This window comes from Hemitrygon akajei, chromosome 20, assembly GCF_048418815.1.
Source record: "Hemitrygon akajei chromosome 20, sHemAka1.3, whole genome shotgun sequence".
Classification (NCBI taxonomy): Eukaryota; Metazoa; Chordata; class Chondrichthyes; order Myliobatiformes; family Dasyatidae; genus Hemitrygon; species Hemitrygon akajei.
Window position 1 is genome coordinate 23,618,907 of NC_133143.1, and position 12,056 is coordinate 23,630,962.

Here is a 12,056-nt window from a genome sequence, read left to right on the forward strand (position 1 = left end):
TAGCTTGATTCACACCAGCATATTCAGCTAGAGTACAGGCCTCGCTACTGAATCAAAATGAAGAGTTAGGAAACACTTGCGAAATCCTTATGAACATTTGAACAGGACTCTGGAATCAGTCACCTTCCTCTGGTAAATTGCAGCACCATATGGGAAGATCTTAAGAGTAGAGAACTGTCAACAGCTAAAAAGGTGTTTGGAATAACTAAAAAGAAAACAGCTTGCCTGGTTTGTCACATCTGAGCGTCTGCTGTTTCCGATCATGGGGAAGAGAAAACAAGCCTGTTTAGTCTCTACTCACCAACTGGCAGCATTCAGGAGTCAAAGAAGCTATGGCTCCTGCCCAAAAAGCCACCAGAGAATGTGCCTGGAAGCCTTGGCAGATCTACAGGAAAATACTGAAAGGGCTGATCTTTGTGAATCCCATGTGAGTTTTAGGGGGGGACTGAGAGCAACTCTAAACATTAGGATGAAGACAGATGCACAATAACTGGATGGTTTGTGGGATTTGTGCTTGAAAGATGACACTATAATTACAAAGGCTGTTTGAGGTGGATCATGCACCATCAGTTCAGGATGCAGGAAAGACCATCAAATCAATCTTGCCTGGTAAGCTATCAGGAAGTGAGCAGATCTCACCAGAAACCTTGAAAGCTTAAAGCTGAATTGCATGTCAAAGGCTCAAAGGTTCACTTATCATCAAAGTATGCATCTCTGAGACTTGCCTTCTCCAATCTGTCACAAAACAAAGAAAACCATAGAAAGTGTTCAGAGAAAAAAAAATCAAACACACCCTCCACACGGGAAAAGTGACAACACAATCATCAACCCCCAAACCCCTTCCCTCGCACAGAAACTAACAAGATGCACCATTCAGCAAGAAGAAAGAATGGGTGGAAGAAAGGGGGAGCATCTTCATCCTCCTCTGAGCTGTAGAGGAGGAAGTAACAAAGATCATTACAAAGGAGGCAGAATGGACTGTCACCAGTATCCAGGGGTTTTCTTGTTCCATGTGGTTTAGAGAATTCCACAAAAGCTCCAAGTTCTCATGGAGAAAGTCTGCCCATAAAGCTAATGTCACTCCTGAGCAAAACAGCCAATAACCAAAATGCCCTTTCCTTCTGAGGGGCAACATTAACAGTGTGACAAAAAGCAAATAATCAGCTACATAGCGTTTCCCCTTTAAAAGCACAGTCACTCGCAACAGAATTTGAAATATCTAAAAAAAAGTTCATAATCACAAGTTTATCTCCCTTTTCCAAGAGTTTCAAACTGTAATGAAAGCACACAAGCTGCAGAAAATGACACCTCATCAGAGCTTAATATTGACACTGCAGGCTTTGGCATCTTCTGTTTATCTCAAATATGCTTTCAAAAATAATCTGAAATCCCAATTTCTAATTCCAATTTATGGAGGCTTGTTTAATAAGAGATTGCTTTGTGCCATATTACCCTCTCGCTGTTGTGATCTGATCTTCGTTGATACGGCAACTCCCCTTAATTACAGTTCAGTGGCAATTGTTTAAGACTACAATGGCTGAAGGGAGCTGCAGGGAATTATCAAACACAATTTAGGCTGATGAAAAGTGAGTCCAGGAGATGCCATACACAGGAAGTGTTTGTGCAGATCTTTTATTGGCTGTCTTTTTCCTGAACTCTGCACAATGTGCTCTCCTTCATTAAATGAGATCATAATGAAAAGCAAAGGTTGCCCTCACAAACACAAAAAAAAATCTGCAAATGCTGGAAATCCAAAGCAACAGACACAAAATGCTGAAGGAACTCAGCAGGCCTGGTGACATTTATGGAAATGAGTGAACATTGGACATTTTGGGCCAAGACCCTTCTTCAGGGCCAAAGAGTCCCAGCTCCTGTTTCATATATTCTTATGAGACTGGGGCTGTACTATGTTAGCTGTACTAACGGGAATGGTAGCAGGAATCTGATCCAGGACAATTTTCCAATGGTCAGCAATTACTGGAAATGATTGCTGATGCAGTCTAACAGGAACAAAAGGACTTTTTATGCAAATAGGTCTAATTTCTGGACACAAGAGTCTGAAATCAAGATAGCAGCTGCCTCCATCTCCTGCACATTAATAATGGGGATTTCCCCTCTTTTACCTGAAATACAACATTATACAACACTACACTCAGTCCACTTCAGACCAATTCTTGCATCAGGCTTTCTAAGGAGGTGTAATGACTTCCTGCAGTGAGTGTAATTAATGAGGTGTCTAGTATGGCTTCAATGGCACCAGCTAAGTTCAGCGACGCTGGGCGTATACAGGAGTACACACAGAAAGTATGACTGAGGCTGGCTGAGCAATGCAAAACTGTATTGAGCCTCACTCAAGTTCCAGAAATGCTGCAGAAGCAGCTGAGCTGATATGGCAGGAGGATTGATTTATAAACCTGACCTTTAAAAACATATGAAAGCCTCTGAAAGGTTCACTTAATTGACCTCATCTAATGTTTGGCTGCTGCACACTGAGGAGAAGTAAATCCTTTTCATTCACCACTCTTCCTCACTCACCAGCACAAGCCCCTAGAGTGTTATTGAAGTTAAAAGTTTTAATTTTGTGTTCAAATGTCTCCACGGCTCTATCCCCACAGGCTTCTTCAGCCTGCATCAGCTACTTCTCCAATTCCTGCATCTCTAAAGCCCTCTTGGAGTTCTATCTTCCTTTAATTCTACCTTTTTAAATTAAATTTATATAATTCTTCAATTTTGCACCTTCCCTTTAGTCCTTCTATACTTCATCTCATTTCTGGCTCCTGTGTTTTCAACCAATTAGCCCCTGATATCTAGAATTCCCTTCTTAAACCTTTCCATCACATCTACTCTGATGAAGAGCTTTGAGAGAATGGCTCTGGTTAGAATTAACGCCTGGCTGAGCAAGGACCTGGACCTGTTGCAATTTGCTTACTGCCACAGCATGTCCACGGCAGACACTGTCTCTCCACTCAGCTTTGCAGCAGCACCTAGATAACAGCAAACAAAGATCAGGCTGCTGTTTATTAATTACTGCTTGGTGTTCAACACCATCACCCCTTGTTATTAATCTACAAGCTTCAAAACCTTGAGCCTCTGTGTTTTTCTCTGTGACTGGATCCTCTATGTCCTTATCGGTAGACCTCAGCTTTGGGGAACATTAACAATCATCACAGGCACATCTCAAGGATGCAGTGTCTCAAAAAGGGTAGCATCCATCATTAAAGGGCCTCACCAACTGAGACACAGCTTCTTCACATTACTGCCACCAGAATGGAAGTATGGGAGCCTCAACATTTTAAGAACAGCTTCTACCTCTCAGCTATCATATGTCTGAACAATCCATGAGCCCATAAATTTATTATTCATCTATTTATTTATTTTGTAACTTATGTCTTGTACTCTACTGCTACCACAAAAAATAAATGTCACAACGTATGTCAGTGTTAATAAACCTGATTCAGATTCCAATCACCTCCCTACTTGTCCATCTCTCTTTCTCCTATTTTGCTCAATATGTTGCTTCCAATCCTAATGCCTTATTCTTCTTCTAGCTATGTTGTCTAATTATGTTTCCATGAGCCAATATTAAATACAGTATATCAATTATTGCAGATGATGTAAAAAGTATTTAAGAAATGTAATGCTAGAGTAAAGCTTGGTACTTATGCATTACTTCTCAGGACTCTGAATTTCACAAAACATTTGCGACAAATGAATTCCTTTCTGAAGTTTATTGGTTGTTTCGAAGTAGAAAGATATAGCAGACAATTCACACATACAGGGAGGCAACAAGAACAGCTACATTGATAATTTTTGAGGCATACATTAAATGTTCTCACTGACATCTTGAAGCACGTTCCAACGTCCCTGTCCCCGTGCCGAAGAAGTCTTCAGTGTCCTGCCTCAATGACTACTGTCCCATTGCACTCACATCCATCACCGTGAAGTGTTTCGAGAGGCTCATCATGAGGCACATTAAGACCCTGCTGCCCCACTCACTGGACCCAACTGTGGTGGGTCTCATCAGCAAGGGCGATAAGTCAGCTTACAGAGATGAGGTGCAATGGCAAACGGACTGGTGCAGAGCCAGCAATCTGTCTCTGAATGTTAACAAAACAAAAGAGATGGTTGTTGACTTCAGGAGGGCACGGAGCCACCACTCTCCGCTGAACATCGACGGCTCCTCGGTAGAGATCATTAATCATTCACCTGGTGGAGAATCTCACCTGGTCCCTCAACACCAGCTCCATAGCAAAGAAAGCCCAGCAGCATCTCTACTTTCTGCGAAGGCTGAGGGAAGTCCATTTCCCACCCCCCATCCTCATCACATTCTACAGGGGTTGTATTGAGAGCATCCTGAGCAGCTGCAACACTGCCTAGTTCAGAAATTGCACCATCTTGGATCGCAAGACCCTGCAGTGGACAGTGAGGTCAGCTGAGAAGATCATCAGGGTCTCTCTTCCCGCCATTACAGACATTTACACTACACACTGCATCTGCAAAGCAAACAGCATTATGAAGGACCCCACACACCCCTCATACAAACTCTTCTCCCTCCTGCCGTCTGGGAAAAGGCACCAAAGCATTTGGGCTCTCACGACCAGACTATGTAACAGTTTCTTCCCCCAAGCCATCAGATTCCACAATACCCAGAGCCTAGACTGACACCAACTTACTACCCTCTACTGTGCCTATTGTCTTGTTTAATATTTATTGTAATGCCTGCACTGTTTTGTGCACTTTATGCAGTCCTGAGTATGTCTGTAGTCTAGTGTAGTTTCTTTCTGTGTTGTTTTTACGTAGTTCAGTGTAGTTTTTGTATTGTTTCATGTAGCACCATGGTCCTGAAAAATCTTGTCTCGTTTTTACTGTGTACTGTACCAGAAGTTACGGTCGAAATGACAATAAAAAGTAACTTGACTTGACTTGAAATATTGCCAGGTCACCAAGAGAATGCCTCTACACTTCTTCAATTATTCCCATGAGAACTTCTGCCTGAGAGATTTGGTTTATGCCCTCATATAAAAGATCTACCATCGTTCTCCAACTTGGACTTATGTCACCATTTCAACATATGTTTTGTTTCCTTTTCTCACCATTTATTATGCTAGCATTCTCTTAAAGCCATTTCTCTAGTCTCCTGCAACTCATTCTTGTGGCAACAAGATAATTTTAACTTCTGTCTAAGTAAAGATATTTTCCTAAATTTCTTAATAGATCTATTAGTCACTATCCAATAACTATGGCTCCCACTAGTATGGATTCCCTAAATGTGGGTGCCCATTCTCTATTACCATCCTTTCAAAGCTCATCATATTTTTAAATATCACTATTAAGTTACTGTACTTCATCAGGGTCCTTTGGAGCTTTCTTAATATTCCCAAACATTTCTGGTGACATACTTGCAACAATTTGTTTTTGTACCTTTTCAGTGCCTCTATTTGCTGTGTTCAGTATTGAGGGAGAGTGCAGAGCACACAACAAGATGCCACATGCAGGATATTCAACTGAACTTTATTGATAACTTAGTTTGTACATTATATGAACTCCTCCCATGCAGGAGTGGCTAACTGAGTGGCACAGGAATAACACAATTAACTACCTCAACACTATTTACATGACATGAAGGCCAGAAATGTGCACATTCCTCCAAGTGCTGTTTAACAAAAGTGTTTTTGCAAGTTAGCATAACCTCTCTGCTACTCTTCTAAAAACATCATTATTTTTCCACCTTTGTGTTGATGCTTCACTGGTGCCAGCTTCATCTGGTTTATCTGGCATCATCCGAAGATTATTTTAGCTTGAAGTAAATAAGGGAAATTGGACAAACAGTCAGAGATTGTAAGCAAACATCGGCACTAATAGTGTGAATAGAAGAAATTCACAAAACATAGCCATATAAGACATAAATACCAATTAGTTCCTCCAATGTGTTATTAAACTGTTAAACCAATGTGAAAAAACTCTGAAGAGTTGACTTCAAAACTGCTAAATGAGAATGCTAATAAATAATACATTTAGAAAACGTGTTTCATTCACAGCTACTCAATGTGCAAATATTATTCTTACAATTACTTATTTAAATTCTAGTAATTTCACTAGATACTACTAATAAGCAGAAGCATGTGACTGCTTCCTAAGGATGTTCTCGGGAAAACAGAATCCCATTGTAAATGTGCAAAGGTCTTTTATTTAGTGCAAGCCCCTATTACATAGCCCACCCAAGTTATCGCAGTGAGTGTGCTGACAACTTTCTAAAGGACAACTACAGGAATATGCCATCAGAAAATCAGCCTCGTGATAGCAAAGTTAGACTTTATCTCTTTGGAAGATAAATAAATGGATTTTATTTGCTTGTAAGATAAATGAATGGTTATATCAAAGGTTGAAAGTACTAGCATTCAATATAAGACAAGCATCTTTAATGAGTAAAAAAATTATTTTCAATATGGTCATTTTTACACATTTTTGTCACTTCCAAGTTAACACTACTAGGAACTAGGAAATGGATGGAATAAACTTTGATGGACCTGTTATTTTCTACTTGTTTCATGACTAGGGCTACATTGTACTTACATGGTTTAAGGTTTTTAAACCATTCTTTTTATCAAAGCCCACCTCTTGGTATGTTGCTTTCTGAAAGGCACCTAAAAATGGGAACATGCGTGGCATGAAATTCATCTCAATTTGTAAGCGCCAAGTATTCTACATGGTCGCAACAACAGGCTCTACACATCCAAACAGCATGTGTTTCCAGGCACTTATCCTCATGAGCAAACTCCAAACAAAATGTGATTATAAACATTTGGATAATAAGTAAAATTTTGCCTGTTCAAGGGAGGCGAGTATCAGCCAAATAGATTCCTTTTGTGATGCATCTGACGTCTCATTCTGATATATAGTTATGATCCAACTGTGGTGTGGAGAAGATAGATAAAAAACCATTTATCTCTCCAGAACAGGGATACTTATTAGATAAGTCTGTTAATGACAAATTAAATTATAGAAGAAAGATGGATTTGAGGTACAGATCTGCCAAAATCCAAAGAAATGAACAAGGTATGAGCTCAACTAATTGCCATGGCCCTATATTGCCTATAGATTGGTAATAGAGCACCTTCTCTTTTTCACCTGAAATATAATATTGCACAACACCACATACCACTATAAACCATATTTGGTGTATTGTGGTCTTTTTGGAGAATGGAGTTGGAGCAAGTGAAACTGCATTGTTGAAGATCAGTTTTGAGTTTATGTGCCTGTGATATAGCTGCAAGTTTTTCATTGTACCTGTACCTCCCCATACTTGTGCATGTGACAATAAACGCAACTCAACTTGGATAAAGCTTCAGTGTGAGGAGTTGTACTGTGGAGACCAGAAAGAGGTTGATTGTCTTTATTAGAATACAGGGGAGGGAACGGATATTGGTAAGCATGTCCCGGGCCAAAGGAGAGAAACAAAATTTTCTACTTTCAACTGCCATCCAGTTGGAGTTGCACCTGTATAGTCACTGACAAAGAGCAGCTCAGCTGCACTCCCCCACACTATCAGCTGACCTATCAAGACTTGCACATGGATAATGACAATTTGAATGAGACCTCGGCAGAAGATATATCACTCGCAACTGAAATCCAGCAAAAGAGAACAGTAGAGAAGTTGAAGATAATGAATAAGGAAAATAATAATCTGGATTTGATTTCCTTTTTAGCTTTCAAATCTCAGTGGTTTTGTAACCTTCTGAAGGAGCCATTAAAATCATAGTGCTGGAGGATATGATCTCCGTTCCACTAGAGGTCTCGACCAAAACTATAGATAGTTTTCCAATGTAAGGAAAGATAATACTAGTTGCTATCGAAAAATTATTTTGGTCAGATTGTTACCTCATGTATAAATTGCTTAAGCTATATTTTAAACATTATTGTGAATTATGAACTTTGTATTAAGTCATTTAAACCAGGAATATGCTCTTGTGAAATTGCTGAGAAAATTTAATTGCATGAGGATTACACTGATTGCTGTCATCAGTTGGTAGCTTTATGCTGTACAGTGGAAAATAACAAGGGAGCACTGTGACATTATTAGATCCAGGTGAATTATAATTATTATGCAATTAAGCACTTTGATTAACAATGTGGAATTATGACTGGATGTTTATTTCACAAGGGTGAAGAGAAATGACCATTCTAAGATGAATAAGGTCAGTTTCATGCATCAGAAATATGCAAGTTTTTTTTAAAGGACTTGGTGGTGGGGTGGGAATGGGGAAAAAGTGTTGGAGAACATATATTAAATCAGGATCAGCATCAGGTTTAATATCGCTGGCAGATGTCATGAAATTTGTTGTCTTTGTGACAGCAGTACAATGCCATACATAATAATCGAGAAAAACTGCAAATTACAGTAAGGATATATAAGAATAATCAAATAGTTAAATTAAATAAGTAGTGCAAAAGTAGAAATTTTAAAAAGTAGTGAGGTAGTGTTCATGGATTCAATGTCAATTCAGAAATCAGACAGCAGAGGGGAAGAAGCTGTTCCTGAATTATTGAGTGTGTGCCTTTGGATTTCTGTACCTCCTTCCTGATGGTAACAATGAGAACAAGGCATGAACTGGGTGATGGTAAAGTAAGCAACCACAAATTTCTGCAGGGTTCTTGTTTCTGGTAAACTTAAGAACCATCAGGATACCAGCAGGCTATTATTCAAAGTGTGAAACATTAAACCCCCAAGAGGACCATTTAGAAAATGAGGGAAAATCAAATGTCAAAGAACTAAAATAAAAAGCAAACATTGTGCCAACATGGACTGCCAACATTCATACACTACATATGGAAATATGCAATTTTATTTGTGATTTGCTGGAATATGCCAGAAGCTCTGCATGGTAGCATCAACTCTTCTTTAGGAACTTCCGTATGAAAATATTAGGCAAGGTGTCTTGGAGCCTGCTGTGAAATTATTCTTTCCTCCTTCTCTGGTAGTGCTGCTGAGTCCTTGCTGGCACTCCGCATGTTTTTATTCTGCATTGGTTTTGTCATCTTTATTACTGAGAAACATATTGAGAGCTCCTTTCGGAGAGAAATTATAAAGCATGCTGAAAGCTAAAACAATGACATCCAAAGTTTTCGAAGGAGGCTGTACTTTACTTTGCCTGTGCTGCCTTCAATGTACAAAACAGGAGTGCCACTGAGATCCTGACACTATAATCCATTAGAGATCCGTGCCACACATAATGAACACCACACATTGTATCACACGCTATAGTAGTCAATAACATACAAGATGAAACTAATATTGCATCTCTCCATCTTTAGATGGAAACCGCCTTTATGTGTGTAGTCACCCTGTTCCATTCTGGGTGTGATTACTGAATCGCAATGGTGGTGCAGTAGAGCTTTAATGTGGGACAAGAACCTTTCTTCAACCTTACACACTGACATGGATTCAAATCCCTCTAGAGTCCATAGAGGGAGCACAGTTCCATTCTGATGCTCCTTAATAAATGAGTCTGTAAGCCAAATCCTCATCTGTCCTCTCAAGTGGAGGTCCAGTATTCCACTGTACGATTATGAAGAAGAATAGAGTAGCTCCTTCAGAATCTTGGCCAATATTCAACCTTCAAGAAATTTTACTAAAACACGTTAACTGTTAATTATCACTTTGTTGTCCAAGCAAGTTAGCACAAGCTGGATGTGCTGTTTCCTACATTACACCCCACTGGCCCGATCAGTTACCTCAGAAATCAAAGAACCAGAATGGAAATGAATCATCCTTGATCCCAAAGGACAGCCTAAGAAATTGGAGAAAAAACAAGATGCCATCAGTAATTGCACTTCACAAGTATTTCATTGGCCATAAAGTGCTTTAAGACAGCACTGTCTCTCTTCTTTCTTTAATTGTTTTACCAATTAAAATTTTAATGCATTAACACATTAAATTTTCATTATTATTTTACCTTCCAACAACTTTTGTAACGTCTAGAAATGTATGAAAAGTAAGTGCAGCTGATTTCTTAATGTTGAAGTTCCCGTTTTCCTCACACTGACACTATATTCTATTGTTTACCCTTAAGGAATGTACTTGAGCATTCATTGCATAAGAACATTCTTGAGTTATGAATACCAATTTGCTATCAGAGTACATAAATGTACCTTCTGAATTATAAACCACACTGAAATTATTCACAGTTTTATGCTGGTTCATCTACTATCTACATATAATTTTATTTTCATGCTGATTTTGCTGGACACTACCATAAACTGTTGCTTAAATTCCATCTGTTCTTCTCTCTATTTCACTTTATTCCTGATTTGAACATAGCAATCAGAGGACTGAATGCAGCTCAGTCCATCAAAGAAACTAGTCTTCATTCCTTTGACTCCTTCTACACACAGGAAAGCAGCTAACACAGCCAAGGACCCCTTCTATCCCAGATATTCTTCCTTCTCTCTCTCCTGTTAGGCAGAAGATTTGAATGCTTAAGACCATGTACCACCACACTGAATAACTCTTCTATTTGCTGTTTTCAGACTTTTGAATGGACATATCATACACTAAAAGATAAACTCTTGATTTCCCACTGAAGTTCAAAGTAAATGTAATTATCAAAGAAAAAACATGTCACCATATACAACCCTGAGATTCATCTTCTTGCGGGCATACTCAGCAAATCTATAGAGTAGTAACTATAACAGGATCAGTGAAAGACCAAGCAGAGTGCAGAAGACAACAAACTGTGCAAACATAAATAAATAGCAATAAATTACAAGAACATGAGATAAGGAATAAAGAGTCTTTGAAAGCGAGGTCTTTGGTTGCGAGAACATTTCAATGTTGGGCAAGTGAAGTTGAGTGTAGTTATCCACTCTTATTCAAGATCCTTGTCTACCTGTGCTGCATTTTCTCTAGAACATTATTTTTCATTCTGTTTCTCCTTATTATTATGTATGGTATGATCTGTCTGGACAGCATGCAAAACAAAAGCATTTCTCTGTATTTTGGTACATGTGACAATAATAAACCAATGCCAATACCTTCAGCCCTTCAAACCAGATCAGATCATATCAATCTATAATTACTGCTCAATCCACTGAGTATCCATCAAAGCAATTCATCCTCCAGATGTTGGCTTTGATTACATATTCCAGCATCTGCAGACTCTTGTGTCTCCTGTTTCCTACATCCTAAAGAACCTACCCAGCAAATTCAGCTTTGAAATTTTCAATTAGGACACTATCAATAGATTTTTGAGTGAGTGAGTTCCAAATTTTACACTACTTTCTGCAAAAAAAAGTACTTCAGGGCTTTACCACTGAACAGCTGAGCCCTAATTTCAAGATTATACCCTCTATTTTAAATACACCCTCGAGAGGCAATGGTTTCTCTCTATCAACTGTAGCAAGTCTTTTAATCACCTTAAATGCCTCAAAGGTGATTAAATGCCTCAATTAGATACCCCTTTTGCTTTTATTTTGTTCTTGCACCCTTCTTGCAGTTTACCTGAATAGCAATATTTATTTCCTCTCTTTTCAGTCACATATTTTTAAAATTGATCTGTCTTCTAATAATGATGTTAGTTCTGTGTAGTGACCAAAAAGAATCTCTTCAAAAAGCATTTCCTCGCCACCCTTCATTTCTGCAATTACCCCTAAAGTTATCATACAGTTCAAAGCCAACGTACACTTTAATACTGCCTGTCATTAAAAAAAAATTCCACTGACATTTCTTTTAATGATACCACCCAGATTTTCTATCTTGTCGCTACAGCCCCAATGTTCTGAAGCTCAGCCAGTAACTCTCCCCTTCACCCTCTCATGCTTTTCTCATCGCAACTCACTGCACAGTATGAGCACGCTTCAGTGGGAAAGCATGCATGGAATTAGATTTTATAGCACACTTCTGGGAACTGTAGCGATGCACTTCATAACTGCACAGCCGTGATGTATCAACTTCAGGGCGTGGGAGATAGTCCCCATAGTTACTGCTGATTTGTTTGTCAAGGCCAGCAACTGCTAATTTAATTTTACTTCTAAAATTTGCCATAATAAAATGTAAGCAC

The 12,056-nt window shown here is 39.0% G+C and overlaps 1 long non-coding RNA gene across 2 annotated transcripts in view; it reads right to left on the minus strand.

The window, feature by feature from the left end:
• Positions 1 to 5,514: 5,514 nt before the first annotated feature.
• LOC140713644 (uncharacterized) overlaps positions 5,515 to 12,056 on the minus strand; it is a 64,461-nt gene continuing 57,919 nt past the window's right edge. Inside the window, exon 3 of one of the 2 annotated variants that reach the window (XR_012095693.1) lies at positions 5,515 to 6,644. This is a non-coding gene — a long non-coding RNA (uncharacterized lncRNA). Of the gene's footprint in view, positions 9,789 to 12,056 lie in introns of both variants that reach the window. The other variant, XR_012095692.1, reaches the window with a different exon arrangement.